Source organism: Amblyomma mixtum, chromosome 9 (assembly GCF_055824585.1).
Source record: "Amblyomma mixtum isolate Tamu chromosome 9, ASM5582458v1, whole genome shotgun sequence".
Classification (NCBI taxonomy): Eukaryota; Metazoa; Arthropoda; class Arachnida; order Ixodida; family Ixodidae; genus Amblyomma; species Amblyomma mixtum.
This window is the reverse complement of record NC_143020.1, coordinates 23835202-23857694: the sequence shown is the minus strand read 5'-3', so window position 1 is coordinate 23857694 and position 22493 is coordinate 23835202. Positions and strand designations below refer to the sequence as shown.

Below are 22493 nucleotides of genomic sequence, written 5' to 3'. Positions count from 1 at the left end.
TGATATTCGCACACCCCTAATATATATATATACGAGGTCTGTTAGAAAAGTATCCGACCTTATTTTTTTTTGCGAACACCTGATGGATATGAAACAAGCGCGCTTGCACCAGCAGACCTTGAACCGTCGTGCGCATGCACGAATTTTTTCCCGCCTGCAGATAGCGTCAGTCGCTGGGAGGCAGCGTTTGAGTGAGGTAGTGCGCAGTGCTCTCGTCGGTTTTTTAGTGCAAGCAAAATGGCGGTGCAACAGAAGCAGCGCTAATGCATCAAATTTTGCCAGAAACGGGGCAACAGCCAAGTGGAAACCATTCGGAATATTCAGACGGTTTTCGGTGATGATGCTTACAGCAGCACACAAATTAAGCAATAGTACAACTGGTTTAAAGACGGTCGCACATCGGTGGAGAGCGAGCCACGCTCCTGTCGGCCATCAACATGCCGAAATGAGCAGGTCACTGCCGAAATGAACGCTGTGGTGATCAGGGACCGTCGTGTGACTATCCGAGAAATTGCGGAAGAGGTGAACATCAGTAGTTTTTCTGCACATTCCATTATCACCGAGGATTTGGCCATGAAGAGAGTTGCGGCGAAATTCGCGCCGAAGCTGCTCACGGTGGAGCAAAAGCAGCTTCGTGTTGAAGTCTCACAGGACAAGCTGGATTCTACAAACAGTGACCCCGACTTCATCAACACCATAATCACTGGTGACGAGTCTTGGGTGTACGGGTACGACCCGGAAAGCAAATCCCAGTCGTCACAGTAGAATTATTCCACGTCCCCGAGACCAAAGAAGGCCTGCCAAATGATCAGCAACGTCAAAGTGATGCTGACTGCTTTCTTGGACTCTCGCTGTGTGGCATACCACGAGTACGCACGCCCCAGGGTCAAACAATGACCACAGAGTACTACAGGGGTGTCCTCCGTCACCTACGAGATGCTGTGCGGCGCAAGAGACCGGAGTTGAGGTCAACAGGAAATTGGCGCATCCATCATGACAATGCTCCTGCACATTCCCTGCATTTGATTCTGATTTTTTGGCGAAAAACCAGACTCCTGTAGTTCGGCAGACTCTTTACTCTCTTGATATGACCGCCTGCGACTTCTGGTTGTTTCCGAAAATCAAGAGGCCATTGAAAGGAGCGCGATTTCAGACAAGAGAGGACATTATGGCTGCAACGACAGCTGCGCTAAACTCCATTCCGAGAAAGGCCTTTTCGGAATACTTGCAACAGTGGCAGCACATCTGGGAGAAGTGTGTGGAGTCCCAAGGAGCCTACTTCGAGGGTGATTAGGTTTCCAACGCTCCAGTTATGCCATTTTTTTTTCTTCGGCCAAAGGTCGGATACTTTTCTAACAGACCTCGTATATATATATATATATATATATATATATATATATATATATATATATATATAATTTAGCGTTACTAGGCAAGTCGACCATCTATTTTTTTATTTTGGGTTTTCCGAAGTGTTATAGCAAATAATATCCACCAGATGTTATGATTAACACAGCGATGCTGAAATTGTTGCTCAACGTTTAGGAATGCGTTAAGAAGTAAATAATCATGAGGACAGATTAATTTAATGCAGCGCAAGGCATGGACCCTCATTCCTGTGCCCTCAACGTGTCAGATGTCTGTCATCATATGACATATCTTTGCAGAGCAACTAAGTAACCAAGCACCTGAGGGCAACTTATAATGCCCGGGAGATTTCGACCAGAATAAGCGTTGAATTTTTTTTCAATTCTTGAGGAAAGCCAAGGCATTATTCAGCAAATTCCTATATTAAGAGTGGTCATGGGTATGGAGATTCTTTTAATGAAATATATTCCCCCGCTTTCGTTCTCCGGCAGACACCGATTGAAGCATTGCAACCTCTCTTAGAGGTGAGTAATATTGTTTGAAATGTAAAAAACTTGAAAGAGTCAACAAGATACGTAATGAAAGCAGTCTCAGGTTTCGTTGTACACAGCACAGAAATAACTAAGGTTCCGACAAAAAAGTTTCTTATTCACATGACTCTTATCTATCTAGGCGTTTGTTAGGAAAAAAAAAAGAAACCATCATTCCGTTACGGCAAAGAGTTCTTCATGTTTCAGGACCACATAAGCCATGGTTGAGCAAGTGGCTTCTTATCAGACGCCTTTTCTGCAGTACAAATATAAATGTTCAGACTTAAGTTTTTCTGTTCATTTCATGCCAAATTATGTACTTACTTTCAAAATTTCGTTTTTAAGTGAAAATTTGCTGTATATAATAAAATAATTCAGTCGCTGCCTATCGCTGTCCTGAGGATAATATTAATATTATCATTTGGTATGTCTATTTTGGTACTCATTTTGGTATGTCTATGAGGTCATATTATATCCCATGTATATTCAATGAGATGCCTGATAATGTTTTCAACTTGAACACTCGCAGACAGTTACGTGATGCTATTGCCGAGCTTGAACAGCTCTAGTGCATATGTTTTAATGTAGTACACAAAACAATGAATTGATTTGGTAACACAGGTTGTTGCTGCTGCCGGACGGCGCCCTACAAGCCCAATTGAGGCTTTGGCGCGTCCGCGTCTTGTATTGTTTCTTTGGTGTGAATAAAGTATTTATTATTATTATTATTATTATTAATGTGCCGAAACTAGACAATGGCAGGTTGCTTTTATAAGAATCATATTTAGGAAGCACTCCAGATCTTCTCAACATTCGTGAAACTAGCGGCATGGTATAACTAGAATCCGTGCCTGCAATGAATCAGGCAAAATTGATCTTAGTGTTTACTAATCTGTTACACTGTAAAAACGATTAGACGACCCATGGCATGTACAAATGAGAAAAAAATGCTTTCAACTAGTTGTGACGAAAAGCGCGTGGGAGGAATGCATGCAGCGTGATATTGGCGGTAGAAGTCATCCGAGTGAACCCTTCGGTTTTTATAAACCTTAGGATGAAGAAAGGGGTTGGCTTTAATTAAAAGAGGCCGTAAAAATGTTTTAAGTGATACAGTGTAGCAAATTTAAATCTTTTTCCGAGGAAGAAACTAAGGAACTAAGTAAGTTTATAGCAACTATGAACATAGTTCGGTAACTGTTTTTAATGTTTCTTACGCAAACTTAACTTCTAGGTCATTTAGTTCCGCTATACATAGACACATCCATCTGGACTTACAAAACAAAATTGTTAGCAAACAATTTACATCCGGTGTATCAGGCCACCGTTACGCTCCAGGAGGAGGTTTTCAATGCTTTGTTGGTGCGTACCTGGAGAAAAGGGAAGTGAAATATCCCGGGTTTGTTTTATCGAACACCTTACTACGTGAGGGTCTAAGTGTAGAATTTAGTTTGCCTGAAGCCCATTTCTTGCTCTTCGAGTAGGAGGAACCTGCCTTAATAGCAGCTTGTTTTTACGCCGCCAAAATTATTTCTCTTCAGTGCCGGTCGAGCCAGTTACCCCTTTGAACTACAGTATAATGAGGTCAAATGTTTAGGGAAATCCCCCAAAGTGGAATAAATTTGTAATAAGGGAGTAATTACTCATTGGCATCCACCCAAGCGCAGTCATACGGCTACAAAGGAAAGCTATACAGCTTTCTCACAAACTTCGTAGTTAAAGAAAATTAAAGAATTTAGTAAGTGAAAGAATTTTAGATAAAAAATTTTAGTTAAAGAATAGTTAAAATTAGTTAAAGAATTTTTCTTTCACTACGAGGTCTCTAAGAAAGCTGTATAGCTTTCCTTTGTGTCCGTATGGCTGCGCTTGGGTGGATGCCAGTCAGTAATTACTCCCTTATTACAGTATAATGAGTCATTTCAATCTGTTCAACTTGCACCCGCTGGCTTGGAAACTCAGTCCATGAAAGCTGGCACCGATACAAAGAGCTGTAATCATTTTGTTTCAGTGTACATTGAAAGTACTAAGACAAAGTGGGTCCGCAGCACAAGTTTTGAAGTCTGTTGCCAATATATTTTATCTACTTCTGAGCGCCGTCAACCAAAGTGGTAAGTAAAAAAAGAAACCTTACATGGAAATTGTGCTGTTGCGCCTTTTTTGTAATCATCTTTACGATTAGAAATACTGCTCCGTATTCAGGCAATTGCATCTCCCATTTATCTGAAATGTAGCCTGTATTGAAATATTTGAGAGTCACGTTTCTGTTACTACAGCGTCCACACTGATGTCGCTAAACACTACCGCTTGTGTCTAATTCGTCATTGCAATTGCCGCTTAATTCCTTTAATTTATTGTTGATGGGGGTTGAACGTACCAAACCGACTAATGCTATGAGGAAGCCGTAGTGACGGGCTCCGGAAATTTCGACCACATGGGGTTCTTTAACGTGCGCTGACATCGCACAGTACACGAGCCTCTAGAAGTTCGCCTCCATTGAAATGTGACCGACCGCCGCTACCACCGGGATCGAACCCACGTCTTTTTGGTCAGCGGCCGAGCGCCATATTCACTGAGCCACAACGGAAGCATAGTTTAAGTACTTTCCATTCTCTCCTTTTAAACTAGGACATTGACACAATGCAATGACAGCACTCGAGCTAGCTCAGGACGAATCTGTGTGTTTAACAATGGACATAGCTACACGTGAGCTGGGCAGACATCAGGAGAGGAGTGCCCATTGCCCTCGACAGGGATATTTAAATCAATGTGACATTCCAAATTGCGCAACTATAATGCCTTAAGTAAGCACAGGCATATCAGAAGATCGTAACAGGTTTCTGGCGATCATTTCAGAGTGATTTGATGAAGGGGTGGGCAGAATATAAAGATATAAGGTCGCGTACGGGTCTCGTAATTGAAAGGAACCGAAATATATTATTAAAATAAAGGTCCTTTACACAGTTTTAAACTCCAATTTATTCTGTAATAACTCGTGATTGCTGTTTGTTCTAAAACCATGACTATCTCTACTGTATGAGGCCCGATACTCCAGCCTGTATTTTTCCTTCTACTGCCGCGAATATGCAGGAATATCTTCACTTTCTGTGGCAGGGATGGCAGGGATGGCAGCTTACCGTGACTGAATTAAGAAAAACCGAGATTTGACGCTTAGAAATTATAACAGAATGACTCATCTTTCTAGAGCATATAAAATACAGGGACAGAGGGAGAGTAGACACTACAGATTGTGCTCTGTGGTGTCTAATCTTCTTACTGTCATGTGTTTTATGTGCGCTGGAATAATGGCATAATGTTACAAACCACCGACTGTCCCAGGTGCATACACTTAGTGAAATTTATGCCCACGCTGCAAATTTCAGGCTGCCCAGTACACAGGCTGTCTCGAACCTGACGCACTAAAAAAAAGATCATGTTTTTAAAAGCGTACATAAAAGATCATCGGAAAACTTTCTGTAAAGATTTTAAAATTCAGCCTTATTGGGTAAAGTACAACTCTAGTTTGGGCGACTTGGTTCATGTTGAAAGAAAAAAAAACTATTAATGGCGCAAGAAACGAGGAAACGGAAGGCGCACAAAAGACAGGACTTACGCCAAAGAGGCGTCAGTCCTCTCGGAGTCTTGCCAGTCTTGTCAAAAAGGTAAAGAGGCGCAAAACACACGGCAATGAGGAAAGAAGACTGAGAACGTGTGTTGTGCTGTATTCTTCTTTCCACATCGTCGTGTATTTGCACTCGTTATAGTTACTGATGAATACTTGCCATCTAATGTTCCAACATCTTACATGTTAAGGTAAGATGATCCCTCCCCGCCTTTATTTCCCCGTGCCCTTGTGCAAGCAGCCCTCCCGCCCACATGTTCCAGCGAAGGGCGGACGTTACGCTGTAACACTGGATCCGGTTTCTATCGTTGCAGCAGGTGTGCTGTGATACGCGCTTCCACGAACGACACAAGCACGCAGTGGCGGATTCCAATCCGCGATGCGCAGGCAGTGCATCCGAAGTGCGCACCACTTCTGGATTTGTACTGCGTCAGGCATGAGTGACGTTCCTCGGATGAAGCTTTGTTTTGCCCAAAACTGTCGGCAGAGAGAAACGCACTTATGCGCTGGCTGTGGCTGGAAATGCAGGTGTTCGCTCAAAGAGAATAATGAGGGCTGCAGCGATGTTTGTCTACTTTTAGACTATTTCCGGCAGACTTTAGAACAAGCGTTATCGCCAGGTGCCACAGATGGTGTGCTCAATTTAGAGTCGATTCCTACTCAAAATGTTCCCCACGTGGGGTTGATATGAGGGGCTCAGATGGAAATGCTGAAATGCGGAGTGCAGATATTTAAAACTATATTAAACTATGCATACTTGCAATAAGCTTACCGAAGGATTGCCATGGCATTTAGAACCTTATCTAAGCAAGTTTTTTCTCAGATTTATTTTTGAACATTGGCGTTCCCATATACAGAATGACAGTGCCGACTTCAAGAACTTTCGGGGTATCTCAAGCGCAGATTTCTTATTGCTATCTAAAAACAGCGCCATAGCTGCCGTAATGGTTTTGCACCTTTCGCAAGACAAAATTATAGAGCAATCAACTACGCTTGAGTACTGTTTTCTTTCACCGTGAGCGCTGTGTCCCGTTAGAAACTTCAGACGCCGTGATAGGTCTGAAAGCATTTCATGAAAGTTGTCTTTTGCTGCATAAATTTGATCCACACTTGCACGTCCACGCATGTTGGCTTCGCTCTGTAATCACGTGACCGCCATTTCCACAAGCCTCGCGCTGCTCCTGCCGTCTTCAGGCAGCGTGCGCGGTAAAGGGCGGAGGGGGGGGGGGGGGGGGAGGGGGTGCGTGACCACACCCTATATATACCCCTCTTCTCGATGCGAACAATTTTCGCACTCAACACCGCGTGGTGCGATGTCAGTGTAGACAGAATTTCTGAATCTGGTCGAAAATCTTTGACAGCTCTCCACGACGGCAGCTTTTTCTCTCTTTTCTCACAGCGCCGTTCCACCTGGAAGTTCGAGACTTAGGGCGGCTTTCATTTCCTTACAGAAATTTGTGGTGTAATCTTTGCCGTGATCGAGTGGGACGCCTGGTTTGCAGACACACAAAATACTTCGCAACGTCTCTCAAACGCCGCAAGTAGCCGGGAGATCAGTGCCCAGAGACATGCAGCGGGTCGAACATACGTGTTAATCATCATCAACCTGAGTGCACACACTGAAAGACAAAGGCCTCCCCCGTATGCTTCCAGCTAACCCTGTTTGTCGCAGCTGCGACACCTTTATTCCCGCAAATTTGTTTGCCAAGTTCGTTTCTTTATCTCCTCCGCCCACCTAACTTTCTGCGTTTCCTGCTACGCTTGCCTTCTCTTGGTAACCAGTTCATAACCGCGGTACCTGCGCAGCTGCTACAGGTATCTTCCAGTATTTTTACATAACGCATATTTCGTAAAGTCTGCATGACTGCTGTGGCTTCTACTGATTCATATGCTTTCTCGGAATGTATGAAGTCTATATATAGAGACTGGTCATATCTGGACACTTTTCTTTAACATGACATATAGGTGGTGGTGGTGGTGGTGAAAAACTTTAATCAAAGAGAGCTTGAGGGTTAAAAAAAAATAAATAACCCTGCTGCATGGTCGGTATCCTTAGTCCGGGACACCGCATGACGAGGCCCCGTCTCGCGCCCGCTTGACCAGAGCCCTTTGGGACTCCAGTGTGGAGCAGTTGAGGAGGGCAGTCTCCCATGCCTCTCGGGTGGGGGTGGGGGAGGGGGGAAGGTGAGGATTCTGAGTACATGCCCACACCATGTGAAAGATATCGCAGATCTCTCCACAGTGCGGGCAGCGCCCATCTGTGTTCGGATCGAAGTGTTTTGCTATTGCAGGACAGAGAAGGGTTCCTGTCTGCAGGCGCCGCAGAGTTCGCTCCTCCGCCTTACTCAGCCCCTTGGCAGGTGCCGGGTAGAGACGGTGGCTGTCGCAATAATAAATTAGGATTTCGCGGAACCGCAGAAGCGGTTTATGAGCTTCTGAGCCATGAGAGCTAGGATGAGGAGCCCGGTGTGTGAGCGCTCGGGCGGCCGCATCAGCGGCCTCATTGCCTCGTAGACCCTGGTGGCCAGGAGCCCAGATCACTTTTGTGCGAGTTGGATCGGCGAGAGCGCGTCTTAGAATTTGCGAGGCCAGAGGTGATATTTCGCCTGCAAGATAATGTTCACAGGCCCGGCGAGAGTCTGTAATAACCGTTTTCGATTTTGGATCGGCGGCAGCGAGAGCTATTGCGACTTCCTCCGCTCGTGTTGAATGACATATAGGATGCGCTAGGGATGGTGCCTACGAACACACTGCTCATTAGTACCCGGAAATCTGTTCCTACATAATTAATCGAGAGAATAGCACTCTGTGTACGCCAGCCGGCATAAGATAGGAGCATCGCCTTTATTTGAATTTTGCTCCTGCAAATATCACAGTTCCAAAAATGAAATATTTGCTGAAAACAATCTGTCATTGAAAGACACACGCGCTTTAGTCCTTTATTTTTTTCCACGAGGCCACCAACTATTCGCTGTTAGGTTTCTTCTGTTTTGCTTGTTTCAACGTTTCTTTCCGTTCGGCTGTTGCACTCGTCTGCTGCACAGTACTAAATATGTCTGATCCCAATGGTACTTGAAAGTCTTTAAATATGTCGATAATGAATATGTTCATTGCGCTCTGTTTTGCACATTCATCATCCAGTATGCACCAAGAACAATTTCAAAGAAAAATTCCGAAGTATTTATTGCTAGGAATAATAAAAAGCTCAGTTTCAAAAGTTCCAAATTCGAAACATGGGCAAGTAAAAGGACAAGGAGGATTTGATGATGGCCGCAGTATAAATTCGTCTGATGTGTTCCCAAGTAGGTCCCCCGTTATGTACGAGGCATAGTTGCATAAATGACACACAGAAGCAGGGCATAACTTCAGCATACTTATTTACAAATAAACCGCAGCCGTAAGAAATTAGCCGTTGGCAACAGGTGTTCATTGTCCGCAGTGACCTGTATTATTCGACTCTGAGATGACAAGAATAATGAAATAACATTATGATTGCTTGACTGTACTTCAAAGGTGAGATGCATGAAAATCTGCGGCACAAATTTTAGCACTGTCGCAAGATTTCAGTTTACGCAGCAAGAAAACCGTTAACAGCGACATATTCACTAGCCAAAAAGTAAATGTGTGTTCCGAGCTGGAAAGGCAGTTTTCCAACCACGATCATCAATATCTAAGCGTTATAGGAAACAAAATCCATGGGATACCAGCCTGATTTTTCTATGTCGGCATACACGAGGCTCTTGCGAGGGCCAGAATCGTGCGGATGAAAAAACAGATCTTGGCTTGACATCGATGGCAGCAGGTCTCACCATTCGGTTATCACTCATTGTTTACTACCCTCGCGAGGTGAAACGGAGGAACAACTTTCGTTAAATCATTTGCCAGGGAACAGGGAACTAAACATGTCTAACATTCTTTCTAGCCTGCCAAAGGGACTTCGAAGGAGCGCCTTGTCGAGATTGACCTTTGCTATGCATACATCAGAGAAATAAAAAAATGTGCTCTCTAGCAGAACGCATCTAATGAGTCTGGATCGAAGTGTCCCCCCCCCCCCCCCTCGGGCCTAGTGCAGACCATGCAACCTTTTTTTTGCCACACACGGTGGCGTTTATTACGCCTGCCCGCACCATACTAAAGCTCTCAATTCACTTCTGTGCTGCAACGCATAGTGGCCAGTTTTTTCCAGAATGCCGTTAATTTACTGCCTGGATCGGTGAAGTTAACTGGCTGCGATGGAACGATCACCGTCTCCATTCCAAATACCTTAGCTGGAGAGGTAAGCCAAAAACTTGTATTCATACAAACGAAAACAACGCTCATTTCGAATCTGCCAAAAGTGCAAAGTGTGAGAAATGAACACTACCTTAACTCGAAGCACACGGACGATATGTGCAGCGGTTAACTTATTCAAGTTTTCAAGAAACGTTCATGCCATGTATTGTAGCAAGCGTGCAAAAAAGACGCGGAACCGCTCACAATATTTTTTATAACTTTAGCAGAATCATTTTAACTCCTGCGGCGTCACCGCAGAAGCGGATTGCTGTTTTTTTTTGTAATAAAAGGGGTAATACCGGGCTTGTCAGGGAATATTTTTCATGTGTGTCTCGACATTATAGATTACCATCAAAATAAAAAGAGCATTTTTGGGCTATCCTAGCCAGCCTTGGGCCTTCAATCTTGCTAAGAAAAAAAAAAACATGGATGACTGCTATTTCCTTCAGAGAAAGTAACATATTTTCAGAGAATTTTGAGAGAAAGGTGACACTAGCATGTCACCTTTCTCTTACTGTTGAGAAAGGTGACACTAGCATGTCACCTTTCTCTTACTATGATGTTGTAGTTTTGCCTACTCTAGTGTTATGAACAAGGAGTCCGAATGAATAACGAACAAATATTCTTTGAAGTCACGCCTTTCCCTTTGTTTTGTTCTACTCAAACATATATTTCTTTATCTTTTATCTGTACACAGTGCACCACGAACCTCGGTAACCTGTGCTCGACGACAGTGGTATGTAAACTGCAATTCAAAGGGAGCCTTTGCATTTCTCTAAATGTTCCCAAGGCAAAAATTCTTGAAACGCATGTGTTGTTGACTACTGCAACAATTTTTAAGCGCTGTAATTGTGTATATATTCTTTTTATACCGCTTTTAATGGAAAAAAAAACTCATGCAGTTCCCAACTGCGACAAACAATCTTGTCACCTACGTACGTACGCGCGTAAATAAAAAGAGAATAAACAAAAATCCACGACTGGGAGTCGAGCCCGCGGTGGCGCGAACAAATCTGCTTCCCAAGCTGCTGCGCGAGTTCTCTCGCGCAGCAGCTATGAACCAACAGCCAAAACCATGAGCCAACCAGGCTAAGGATATGCTTTCACTCATCTACTGGGCTTAAATAACCTATAAACCTAGCATTTCTTAAAACGCAGTAAATATACACCTCAGTCAGGGATAGAAAACCCTACACAGCCGGTACTAAAATACGCCATTTTTTTTTATCGTCCTACGTTAGCAAAGATATTTGGGTAGTATTGTGATATTCCCTCTTGTAGCGACCGAAATGGCTCTCTTTCTGCGACAGGGGACAGTGCAGTACTACAGGAAGTGCTGTTTTTACAGAAATGAGTGCCAACAATGAGACATGTTCAGAAGAAGTAATATATCATGACGGATATAAAGCATATGTCTTTCCGCATATAACTACAATAAAAAGAAGTTTTCGGGAACACATTATGCGATAAGTAAATAAAAATATGTGATATGTTTGTGGTGCACTTATATTGTTATAATATTGTCACCCTAATAGTCTTCTTCCGATTTCAGAGCAACCTTGTTCCTGGACTAGTAAACGCTCTGTCGGTAAGTTTCCTTTGCAAGAGCCATATTCCACTTTTACGATATGCTTTAGAGAACAAATTTCTTATTTCGAAGATGCTACATGTTAAATATTCATATCAGTAGGGATGAAATTCCAAAAGTTGTTGAGTACTCCTGCTAATCAGTTGTAGATTTCATATGACGCTTTTCACATTTAACAGACGCAAATGCCTAGTACGATTTCTGTGAAACAATTCGCTGTTTTGTTTAATATTTTTGGTTTTCGTGCAACAAAAAGATGCCATCTCTCCACAGGCCCGCCTGCCCGCGTGCCCGCACGCACGCGCACACGCGCACACGCGCACACGCGCGCACACGAACACACACACACGCACACACACACACAACTAGGTACGAGAGTTCTGGTAAACGCATGGTATGTTTCATTATTCTCCGTGTATACAATTTTTTAGAAACACAAGCTCCGTTTCCCATCGAACCTCGAAACTTTTCTCGAAGTGAGCTTTGCAAACACTGAACAAAAAATCAATTAGAGACAGACTTCATTGCATTTTTCGGCCCTTGCATTTCGGCATTTTTAGCGCGCAAGTTCAAAAATGATTTTTTTAATGAGCTTTTATTCTGGGAATCCGCCTCTTGTCCAAAATTATTAATATATTGTCGCCCAGGAGGCAAGAACATGTACGTCAATTTGCGGGGGTTTGCATAAATTTCAGTAATACATGTCCCTTAAAAAGAATATAGATATGCACCAACAAACACAAAAGGTGACAGTTTCAGAAATGCATTATTATCCGAATTCATTCGTATTTCTTAATCAGGTAGCGTTTTTGGTAAAGCTAGTGTATCTTTCCCACTGGGCCTAATATTTGCCGTTCCTTTACCAGGCGGACACCTGAATTGGCTTGCTACAAGGGAATATGCATAACATCGTTTCTTCTAAAATATCCTGTTTAAGGCATATTTTTCTCTACATTCATTATTACAGCAAGTTTAAGACGATGTTGCACTCGAAAGACTAGCCCCTAATGTCAGGATTACAAGAAATTCAGCCGTAGTCTTTCGTGCCTTCAGAATATTAATTTTGTTTATTTTCGCGACCTTTCATCGTTTTTTTTTAAACTCTTCTCATATCCATTATTGGCCGTCTGTGCACTGCTTTGTTATCGTAAAAAAGTGAAAATCCTCATTAGCATCAACACAGGTAAAGTCAAACAGCTACAAGAAAGCTGTGCAACTTTAACAAAATGGTCGCAGTTTAAGAATTTCTCCTGGCATAGGGGATTGGCCACGCAACCACGGGCTATCCAGACCAGTCACTATACTAGCTAAGGTAACCAGACTGACTAGTAGATGCTAAGGAAGTGACTGCCCCAGATAGACGGCGGTGCAGGCTCCGATCCCCGGACTCTGATAACTTTTTTTAAATGCGAAGTTTCTGCGAAAGCAGCATAGTTTTTCTTGGCAATAATATGCTTTACTTGTTTATATGCTATGAGTATTTGCTTCATTATTTCAAACCGACTCCAAGTTGGTGAATTCCTGTGCATTGGAGGTGCTTTGGTGTCGTAGACATTAATGCGTTTCCTTATGTGTTCTTTCCCTACTTTCAAAACTTCACGCAAGCAGCTTCTTCCCATACCAAATCTTATATCGAATAATGATGAGAGGAAGGTTTCAAAAAATCTCAGTTTCGTACTCACTTTCCTTTAAGAAAGCAGTGCTCCGAGTTATTTATTTTTCAGTGAGGTGCAGCATTATTAGCATTGTACAGCTTAGAAAGAAGGTTACTACTCAGGAGAAAAATGGCAGTCATTCGACTGTAATGCATGAGCTTGTTTCTAAGCACTATAGTTTTCGTTGAAGCACTGGGCATTGTTTAAGAATTGAGCATAAAGCTACGGAGTGGTTTGAGAAGGCAGTAAAATCGGTCGCAACACAGTGTGTGTGTTAACGAAAACACAATGACAACCTTATCACTGTCCCTACGAAGGATTTCTAATTGCAAATCCTTCAGCAGTTTGTCTCGCAGCTAATAGAGAATTTAACGGTGAGGAACATGAATTTAAAATATTTCTGCCGTTTGATAAGCTTCTCCACCGAAAACTACAAGTTGCCATTGTTTCCTAAGTGAAAGGAATTGTAACGTAATTTCTGAGATCCGCCAAAAAGATTGGTTTTGAAGCATGCACTTAACTTGCGAATCTGGTCGGGGATCGCGACATTGCGATTTTGTTTTATATTGTTTCTTCAGAACATAAAAGGTCTTTCTCTACGGGAGGTTCTTTTTTAGGTAAAATTAATTGCCTAGCGATGCAGGCGCACATCTGTTTAACCGTCCCTGCCACTTTATGGTTTGGACACCAGCGTTAAGCACAAAAGTCGTCGTAGCTTTTGCACCTATTGATAGATTCGGTATTCAACGAGGGAATTTTAATAAGCTGGATGTTTATCTACAACCTGAGGATGCAAGATTCTGGGGGCGTTTCAGGTATTGTAAACAATATACAATTCAAGGAAAAAGAAAACGTGGAGACTTTTTTTCCTCACATCCTACAGGGTGTCAGCAACGGCTGGGAACGCGAATGTTATGTCGGAAACATTTCCGCGTTATCCGAAAGGTTCCACTCTTGTCGGCAGATATGAGAGGATGAGAGGATTATGGATATTATTCCCTCTTAAGTTTGAACTCCAGCCGTATATATTTGCTGAATATAAGTATGGCTCATGGTTTAGGGGGGTTCAACGTTTCAAATCAACTCAGGTTATGAGAGACGCTATAGTGAAGGGCTCCGGAAATTTCGACCAACCGGGGTTCTTTAACGTGTACCGACACCTCACATTAGATGGGAATCTAGAATTTCTCCTCCGTCGAAATTCGACCGCCGCGGCGGGGATTGAACCCGCCTCTCTCGGGCCAGCAGCTGAACGCGATAACCACTGCGCCACCACGGCGGCCAGAACTATATGTATTTTACAGTAAACGCTTTTGCTTTTCTGAGTTTCCTTGGTATAAAGAGCGTTTAAATCTCAATCGCTCAACTGGCTTAGAAATTTTATCACTTTGCTGTGGAGACCGAGGTCGCCGGATCGAATCCTGATGAGATTAGCTGCATTTCTATGGAGACGACTTTGAAAACTGCACATGCGTTGCGCGTTGTTAGTTCTCACCACAGAAATTTCGGTGGACGAAATGAAGCCTCCGATATGCAAACTCCCACTGGCCATAGATTAGCGTCGCACGCTGAACACCAAATATCCCAATATACCATATTGTCATGTAGTGGAGATTGAAGCCCGGAGAGCAGGAAGACAACGGAAATGGGTTCTAAACAAAACTCTTAATTTGGGATGACTTACAGCCGCAAAGAACTCAAAGATTCGGCGGTGCTCTAGCAACAAGCGTGCCCGACGGTCGTCAAACCGAAGGCACGCGGCTATCGGCCATGCTCATTTTAAAGCTGACAGGTAACCTTCGAGCTAAAGGGTGGAAAGTTACTAGAACATTCTGGAACAACATAAAAGCGGCTCCGCCTCGATGCGATCAATCGAGATAACTCTCGGCGAGTCTTGTAGTAGTCTTCGTGATTGTACACTCAAACACGATATGTGTCTCAGATCAGCGTGAAAAACACGTATTCGTGCAAAACTCGACGAGATACATCGATTTAGTGCAAAGCAAGCTAAATTTGAACACCTCAATTTCACAAGTCTTCGTGGTTGTACACTGAAACACGCAGTCTCACAGATCTGCGGGAGAAGCACTTATTCGGGCTGAACTAGCTTCGAAGAATGGCAAAAAACAACCACGACAAAGATTCGCGGCATTCCGACCTCCCCTTTCCAAGGAGCATCGACCCGATGCTTTAAAGGATGAGGCGGCACCTCACAAATAAAATGGATTGTGCAAAAAAAAAAAACTCCGTGTTTGGAAACGCAGCGTTCATTAGCGCGCATGTTAGGGTTTTAGACGGCCGACATGGAAAATGTCTGGTCGTACGCAGTGCTGCTGGAATTTCGTCAGGGATGACTTCATAGTGCAGATCACCTAGTTGACGAAGAGCCTTGTACGGGCCGAAATAGCGGCGTAAAAGCTTTTCCCTCAATCCGCCGCGGTGAACGCGCGCCGAAACACAGACTTGGTCGCCCGGCTTGTATTGTATCAATCGAGATAAATCTGGGCGCGTCTTGCATCCCAAGGAAAGCGATAAAGCGGCGTGCCGGCAGCTTTAAAAAACGAACAAACAAATACTAAAAACATTCGAGTAATTAATCACCTCTCAAAGAAGCATCGCCCCGATGCTTTAGAACATAATGCAGCTACAAACTATTAAAAATTGGTAGTGCAAAAGATACACTGGGTTGGGAAACAAGGCGTCCTTTAGCGCGCATAATTTGCCTTTAGGTGGACGACATCGACAAACTCTGGTCGTACGTGGTGTCGCTTGGATGCAGTGATTTCGTCAGGGACGACTTCATAGTCCAGTTCACCGAGCCGACGAAGAACGTTGTATTGGCCGTAATAGCGGCGCAAAAGATTTTCACGCAATCCGCGGCGGCGAATGGGCGTCCAAACTCAGACTCGGTCTCCTGTTTTTTATTCCGCGTTGCTTCTTCGTAGGTTGTAGCGTCTGGCGTCGGTACGCTGTTTGTCTTGATCCGTAATCTGACAAGCCTTCGGGCTTCTTCTGAACATTGAAGGTGGGCTGCGACGTATACGTTATTTTCTTCGGTAACGTTAGGCAGCATGGCGTCTTGAGTGGTCGTTGCCTCCCGGCCATGGACGAGCCTAAAAGACGTTATCTGGGTGGTCTCGTGCACTGCGGTGTTGTAGGCGAAGACGATGTAGGTCAGGATGACGTCTCAGGTCTTGTGTTCGGCACCGACGTACGTGTAGAACATATCAGCGATAGTTTTGTTCAGTCGCTCGGTCAGTCCGTTGGTCTGCGGATGGTATAAGGTTGCCCTCCGGTGGCTGGTTTTGCTGTAGCGTAGGACGGCTTGCGTCAGTTCCGCCGTGAATGCTGTTCCTCTGTCCGCAATGTGTACATCGTGGGCGCCCTCTCGCAGAAGAATTAGCTCCATGAATTAAATGGCGACTTCTCCTGCTGTTCGGTTCAGTAGTGCTTTTCCTTCGGCGTAGCGGGTAGGGTAGTCGGTCGCTATCATGATCCCCTTAATTCAATACGTTGACTTCAGGAAAGAGCCAAGCAAGCCCAAGCCGACCTACTGAAAGGGCCTGGAGGAAATTCACTGGGGTTCAGAAACTCTGCTGGTCGCAAGGGAGGGTTGCTTCGTCGCTGATAATCTCGGCAGGTTTTCACATAATGTGCGACATCGTCAGTTAGTCGGCGCTGTAATACTTGTCTTGAAGGGGGTTGAGGGTGCTAGAAAAACCGAGATCCCGAGCTGTTGGCTGGTCGTGCGAAGCATGAAGAACTTCTTCGCGCAGACTTGCAGGTACAAGAAGGACATAGGCTGTTTTGTTCGCAGCGAAGCTCTTCTTAACGAGGGCATCATTCTGTCGACAGTACAAAGGTAATCCTCGCTTGAACGAGGCGGCGTTTGAAGAAATTTACATTCAAGTATTCGATGAGGCGTTTTAGGTCGGGGTCCGAGCCTTGCTGATGTGCAAAAAAGCTAGAGGTGATGGGTCACAGGAAGTTTGCGTCCGGACTTGCAAACGACGGTGACGTCAAAAGTCCTGAAGGCGCAGGTCCAATCGAATGAGGCGGCCGGAGGGGTCCTCCAAGCTCACAAGTCATCAGAGTGCGTGGTGAGCGCCCACCACTCTGAAAGGTCGTCCGTACGGATACTTCCAAGGCACTCCTTCTCAGTTGTCGATTAGTTAGCCTCGGCCTTGGACTAGGAAGGGCTAGCGTACGCGATTATTTTCTCCAGTCCGTCGGTGTTCTGAACGAAGGCGGCGCCTAGACCAGCGCTGCTTGTGTCGGCAGGAATTTCAGCCTCAGCGTTTCCATTACAGTATGCGAGGGCCGGTGGGGACTGTAAACGGAGCTGAAGTTCGTTGAAGGCTTCCGTTTGGGCCGCCTCGTATTTAAATGACGCGTCTGGCTTTGTCAGTCAGGTCAGACGCTGGGTGATGCGCGAAAAGTTCTTGACAAATCGTCAGTGATACGAGCACAGTCCGAGGGGTCTGCGCGCAGCTTTGTTAGCGGCCGTCGGTGGAATCAATGCGATAGCGGCTGATTTCGGCGTGTCTGGGCGCACTCCGTCCTTGCTAACGATGTGGCCTAGAAACAGCACCTCCTCGTAGTAAAAGTGCGCACTTCTTGTCTTTAAAGGTTAGGCCGAAATACTTGATTGGGTCTAGTACTGTTCCGCGCCTTTTTATGTGCTGTTCAAAGTGCGTACGAAGGCAGTGACTTCGTCTAAATATACCAGACAAATCTGACACTTCAGGCGGCCAGCACTGTATAAATTACTCGCTGAAACGTCGCTGCTGCGGAAGAGATGCCAAATGGCACCCAAGACATCCAGAGTGAAGAATGCGGCCTTATCGCGACATCCTTCTTCGATCTCAATTTGCCTGTAGCCGATCTTGAGGTCCATCGATGTTAAATAAATGGCGGTACAGAGCCGTTCCGGTCTCTCGTCTTTCTTTTTCACTAGAACAGCTGCTGCCCAGGGCTCTTTGAAGGCCGTATGACGTCGTCGCGAATAATTTCTTCCACTTGGTCGCTGATGACTTGTCGTTCTCCCGGCGACACTCGGTAGGGGCTTTGGCGGTGAGGTCAGGCGCGCTGGTTGGTTATAATCGCTGCTTGGCCATTGGCGCTTGTCAGGCGTTCGTTGGTGACGAGAAGTTGTGGAATCGATGCAGATTGTGGATCTTGTCTTCTCTGTTAAGCGGCAAGGCTGGGTTGTTGTCAAAAGTTGGCGAGTTCTCATGGCACATCGTATCTTCTGCTGACAACTCGGAGAGGATGAAGTCTCGTACGTCGAATATTTCTTCGACGAAAGCAATCGTCCTCCCTTTGTATTCGTGCTGGTATTCTTCGCTGAGGGTCCTCAGCAGTCCTAGAGCTTGGCCATTGCAGAAATGTTCGATTCCTCGGTCTAGAAGCAACTACATGTTCCCTTCAATAATGACATCAGCATTAATAGCTTTTGTGGCGCTTACTGTGACGGTGATGCATGAGCAGGGTGGGACATTCACTTGCTCCTCCAGGACACTCAGGGCAACGTGATGTTCCAGAGTTCTCCTCGAAGGGATGGCCTCGTGCGTCGAAAGCGTGATTAACTTGTATCCGGGTCGATAATCGTCTGATGCTCATTAGGGAAATCCGTGCCCAAGATTACTTCTCTAGAACATTGCCGCAGAGAGAGAGAGAGGGGGTCTTTAATGGAGAGCAGAGAATTTAGCCGTAGCACAATGAAGGTCGCAGGATAAGTCTTTTGAGTTTTGCTCGCGGTGTGCATTGTGCCGATGGCGTACTGAGGTGGACTCTGCGGTGCGAATTTGTGGGCTGTCCGAAGCGCTCGTGACTTTCCGCAGCTGCGCAGTGAACCTTCTATTCATCACCGAGTACAAGGCTCCTGGGTCGACTAGAGTCGCAGCTCTCCGGCCGTCGATAACCACTTCTATATCAGATGTCATGGCTCTTGCGTTGTTTGTCGTCCTGGGTTTCAGGTCACGGCTTCGTCGTGTTTGTGAATCGTGAGTAGGGCATGTTGTCGAAGCTCCTCTAGGTGGCGGCGTCGTTTTGAAGGCGGTTCGCGTTGCGGTCAAGGTTGCCATTGTATGCGGCGTTGGCGTGCCGGGGGCGGCGTTTTCTTACGGCACGGTCGTTGGACATGGACCAACCCCTGTCATGCAATGCAATACCATACCGCACCTTTCTTACCATACCATACCATGACAGAATGAATCACACGATTTCAATTTCTTGCACCATTCAGTGCGCTTCTTTTTATTTCTTGTAATTCCTTTTCAGTGCCTGGTAAAGAATGCGCTTAATGACAGTCCGGCCAGCACCATTTCAACACTTCTCTGTGACCTCACCAACGTCCTCGACGTCGGTGTCGGTATACCCAACTCATTTCTTGACTTCATCGTTGACGGCATTAAGGATGCCTTGCGTGAGTATTGCACGGTCCCGCCTCTCTTAACCCACAGTCACCACAAGTGATATAGTTAACCATGCATCGGAGCTTACAGAGCACGATGTTAAAGGGCTCGTTTGAGAGAGGTGCGTACGAAGCTTGTGCGAAACATATTGTATTCTTGTGGAGTCTGAGGAGGCGTCGGTGAGGCTTGCTGGCTGGTTGCTCTTAAAAAATGATAAACGCTTGATAAGCTTTTCGTGACCGGCGGGGAAAACACGAAAACGGTATCGGCATCGCACACACAAAAGTGCTCGCAGCCCATGCTGAGCAGGATCTGAAATCTCCATGTCTGATAAATTTCCGAAAATGCTCATAAACTCATCAAAGTGGGTTCCATTGCAACGTTTACAGGCGCAGGTTTTTACTGTTCTTGAATGTACTATAAATGACTGCATGTACCGAAGTTAGCACCAAGCAATATCACGTGTTTTACAGCTATGTTGTGTTCTAGCAAGTAGTAACATAGAATGTTTTAGGTGAAAATCCCGATTAGGAAAGAACCCTGTTTGTATTTTGGTAGCGCAATTAAAGTAAGTATAGACATGGAGCAGTATCTTTGAATCTGGCTGCCCTGCTCTTGTGCCTGTAAGAATTGGACACAAAAAGCACTGGTCAAGTCTGAACAGCTTCCAGATTATGGAAGAGACTAATGGAATTAGGTGCGTACAAATAACAAAATCGATATAGGACTCAAGTTATAGATTAAGTCGCCTAATATCATGATTCGAGTGCTGGTCAGCTGTTCAGGTTAATTGGCTACTAAGCACTGCAGCAAGAGAGATTCTGAGTACGACGAATGTTCGAAAGAAAAAAGCGTGAAGAGGTAATCGCTCTAAGACACAAAGTATTAATTGAGAGATAAATAAATTTCCTAGATAAGGCTCTTAATACACCGAGATTAACTCGAACATCATAAAACTCTTTCGCGGACCATGGCACCTAAAGAGCGCCCTAGTCGCTTCTTGTGTACTGAGTGAAAACTCCATATTCTTGGCGATAAACAAATACAATCAAGAAAAAAACGCATACTATGGTGCAATATGGCCAGATCAGTGACGTTTTCACCTGCTAGGCGAAGGCCGCGAGTAGTCAAAAAATGTATGCCTCGTGAATTCCAATGTATGTTCTCTTGTAGGACAGTCTTAGAAGAAATATCATGACATAGTTCTGAAGTTTCATATGCCACAGGCCCTCAGTTTTCTCTGTTCACAAGAATGGTCCAGTGTGCTGAGACCTTCCACTCGAAGGCAAGATATGATAGACGAGACATGGGAATGGTCCTCCTCAGAATAATATTTTGTGACGGATTTCACAGCGCAGGCACTGTAATGGTACACTGCCTCTTGGCGCGTACTTTAAAAGGCAATATGACGGCGCTGAGTAACTGTTCAAGCGCCACTCTGCGATGATAGGATGATAAAACAATAAAGTGGTCGTCTTGTAACATGAATAGGTTGCCGGGGCTTACTGTATTAACAGGTGGGAGCCAAGGAAAAACGTACAAAATAACTCTTCGAGTTCTTTTTATCTGAGTATGCTATTTGAAACATTGCTCAAATCACAGCAGATAAAACGTCAAATAAACATCTAGCATTGCGGATGCAACAAACGTTCTGGGCAAGCTTTTCTTTCTGGTGCAAGCTTTCGTGGTGGAACGTTCAATAAGGAAAGAGAAAAGTTCCGTGTGTTAATATGTATGTATCACGTTAGGGGCCTGATAAAATTGTAACGCTCGTAATATGGAAACTAGACAGCCGCCAAAGAGCAGTCAGATAAACGCTGGCTGAGAGACGCCAGACAGGGCAGCATCGACATACTCTTCCCTCTTCGTTCCACTCCTTGGATCATGCGTCATGAACGTCACCGCGATGACAATGTGAATACGGAGCCACCTTAGCAGACATAACTTTGTCTCTGCTTTTTGAGCAACAACTTGTAATCGCTTTCCCATTTCGATCACTATCATGTATCATAAGCGATATGAAAGCAAGATACAGAGACGGGCGCTACGCTTCATTTTCTCCCGGTATCGACGATTGGATTCAGTGACCCCTCTTTATGCCCAAGCAGATGTGCCTCTTCTTTCCCACAGACGAAAAGATAAACGACTAACTCTGTTTTAGTGTGTAATAAATGGTTTAGTCTTGGTTAATAAAGAACAATACATTAACAAAGCAAAGAGACGCGTCACTCGTAATAAACTTAATAAACACGTCAGGTAGAAACATTTTTTAAAGACTGTTTTAAATACCCTTTTTTTCCTGCCACATCGTCCGATTGGAGCAGGCTTCCTAACCACGTTGTGAATGCCCAATCCCGAGAGCAATTTGCTACCCTCATGTGCGCATATTTAACGCAGGAGTGCACATAATTTGTACATTACATTCACTGTATTTTGTGAACTGTGTTTGACTGTACTGGCGGTTTTATCGTACTGGCCTGTGTTTATAAATTTTGATGCCGTACCCACTCCGATCTTAGTCCAGCAGGACTGATAGTATGTACAAACAAATAAATAAATAAATAAATAAATATGGCCTTTAAGCTTGCATAGTTACAAGCGGTCATATAGAAAAAGGGGGGACTCTACTAACTTCTGAAATTTCGTCATTTCAGCCTGCGAAGAAGAGCCGTAACTCCTCCCGGAAATGAATCCGAGCGGGAGATCCATCTTTTGCATTTTCAGTAAAGGTCATCTGCGCTGGAAATTGAAAATGTTTATTCTTCAAGCTCTTAGATGAATGTCGAGAAATAAAGCTGCACCTTGAAAACAATGAGGCGTTGAATTATTTTTGAGCATCATGCGCCTACACAATTACCACGTGATTAGAAATACGCTTTATCATGGAGCGAGGTTTTAAAATGTAAGGCTTCAGTTTGATGATGAACAGTGGCGTTTGATGATAAATGCGTGAAAAAATTTCACTGCCTTGTGATGTTGAATGAAATACTTCAAGGAGCGACTGCTCCTCGCATACTTTTTGGGGTCTCTGAAAGCTCACGTGTACGC

General features: G+C 44.6%; 1 pseudogene across 1 annotated transcript in view; it reads left to right on the top strand.

Moving 5' to 3' along the window:
- LOC149328515 (uncharacterized) overlaps positions 1 to 22232 on the top strand; it is a 29898-nt pseudogene extending 7666 nt beyond the window's left edge. Inside the window, exons 4-10 of the transcript XR_016285808.1 lie at positions 1860 to 1892; positions 3904 to 4003; positions 9684 to 9790; positions 10484 to 10522; positions 11339 to 11374; positions 19312 to 19456; positions 22100 to 22232. The product of XR_016285808.1 is annotated as an uncharacterized LOC149328515 (transcript). The remainder of the gene's footprint in view (positions 1 to 1859; positions 1893 to 3903; positions 4004 to 9683; positions 9791 to 10483; positions 10523 to 11338; positions 11375 to 19311; positions 19457 to 22099) is intronic.
- The last annotated feature ends 261 nt before the right edge of the window (positions 22233 to 22493 follow it).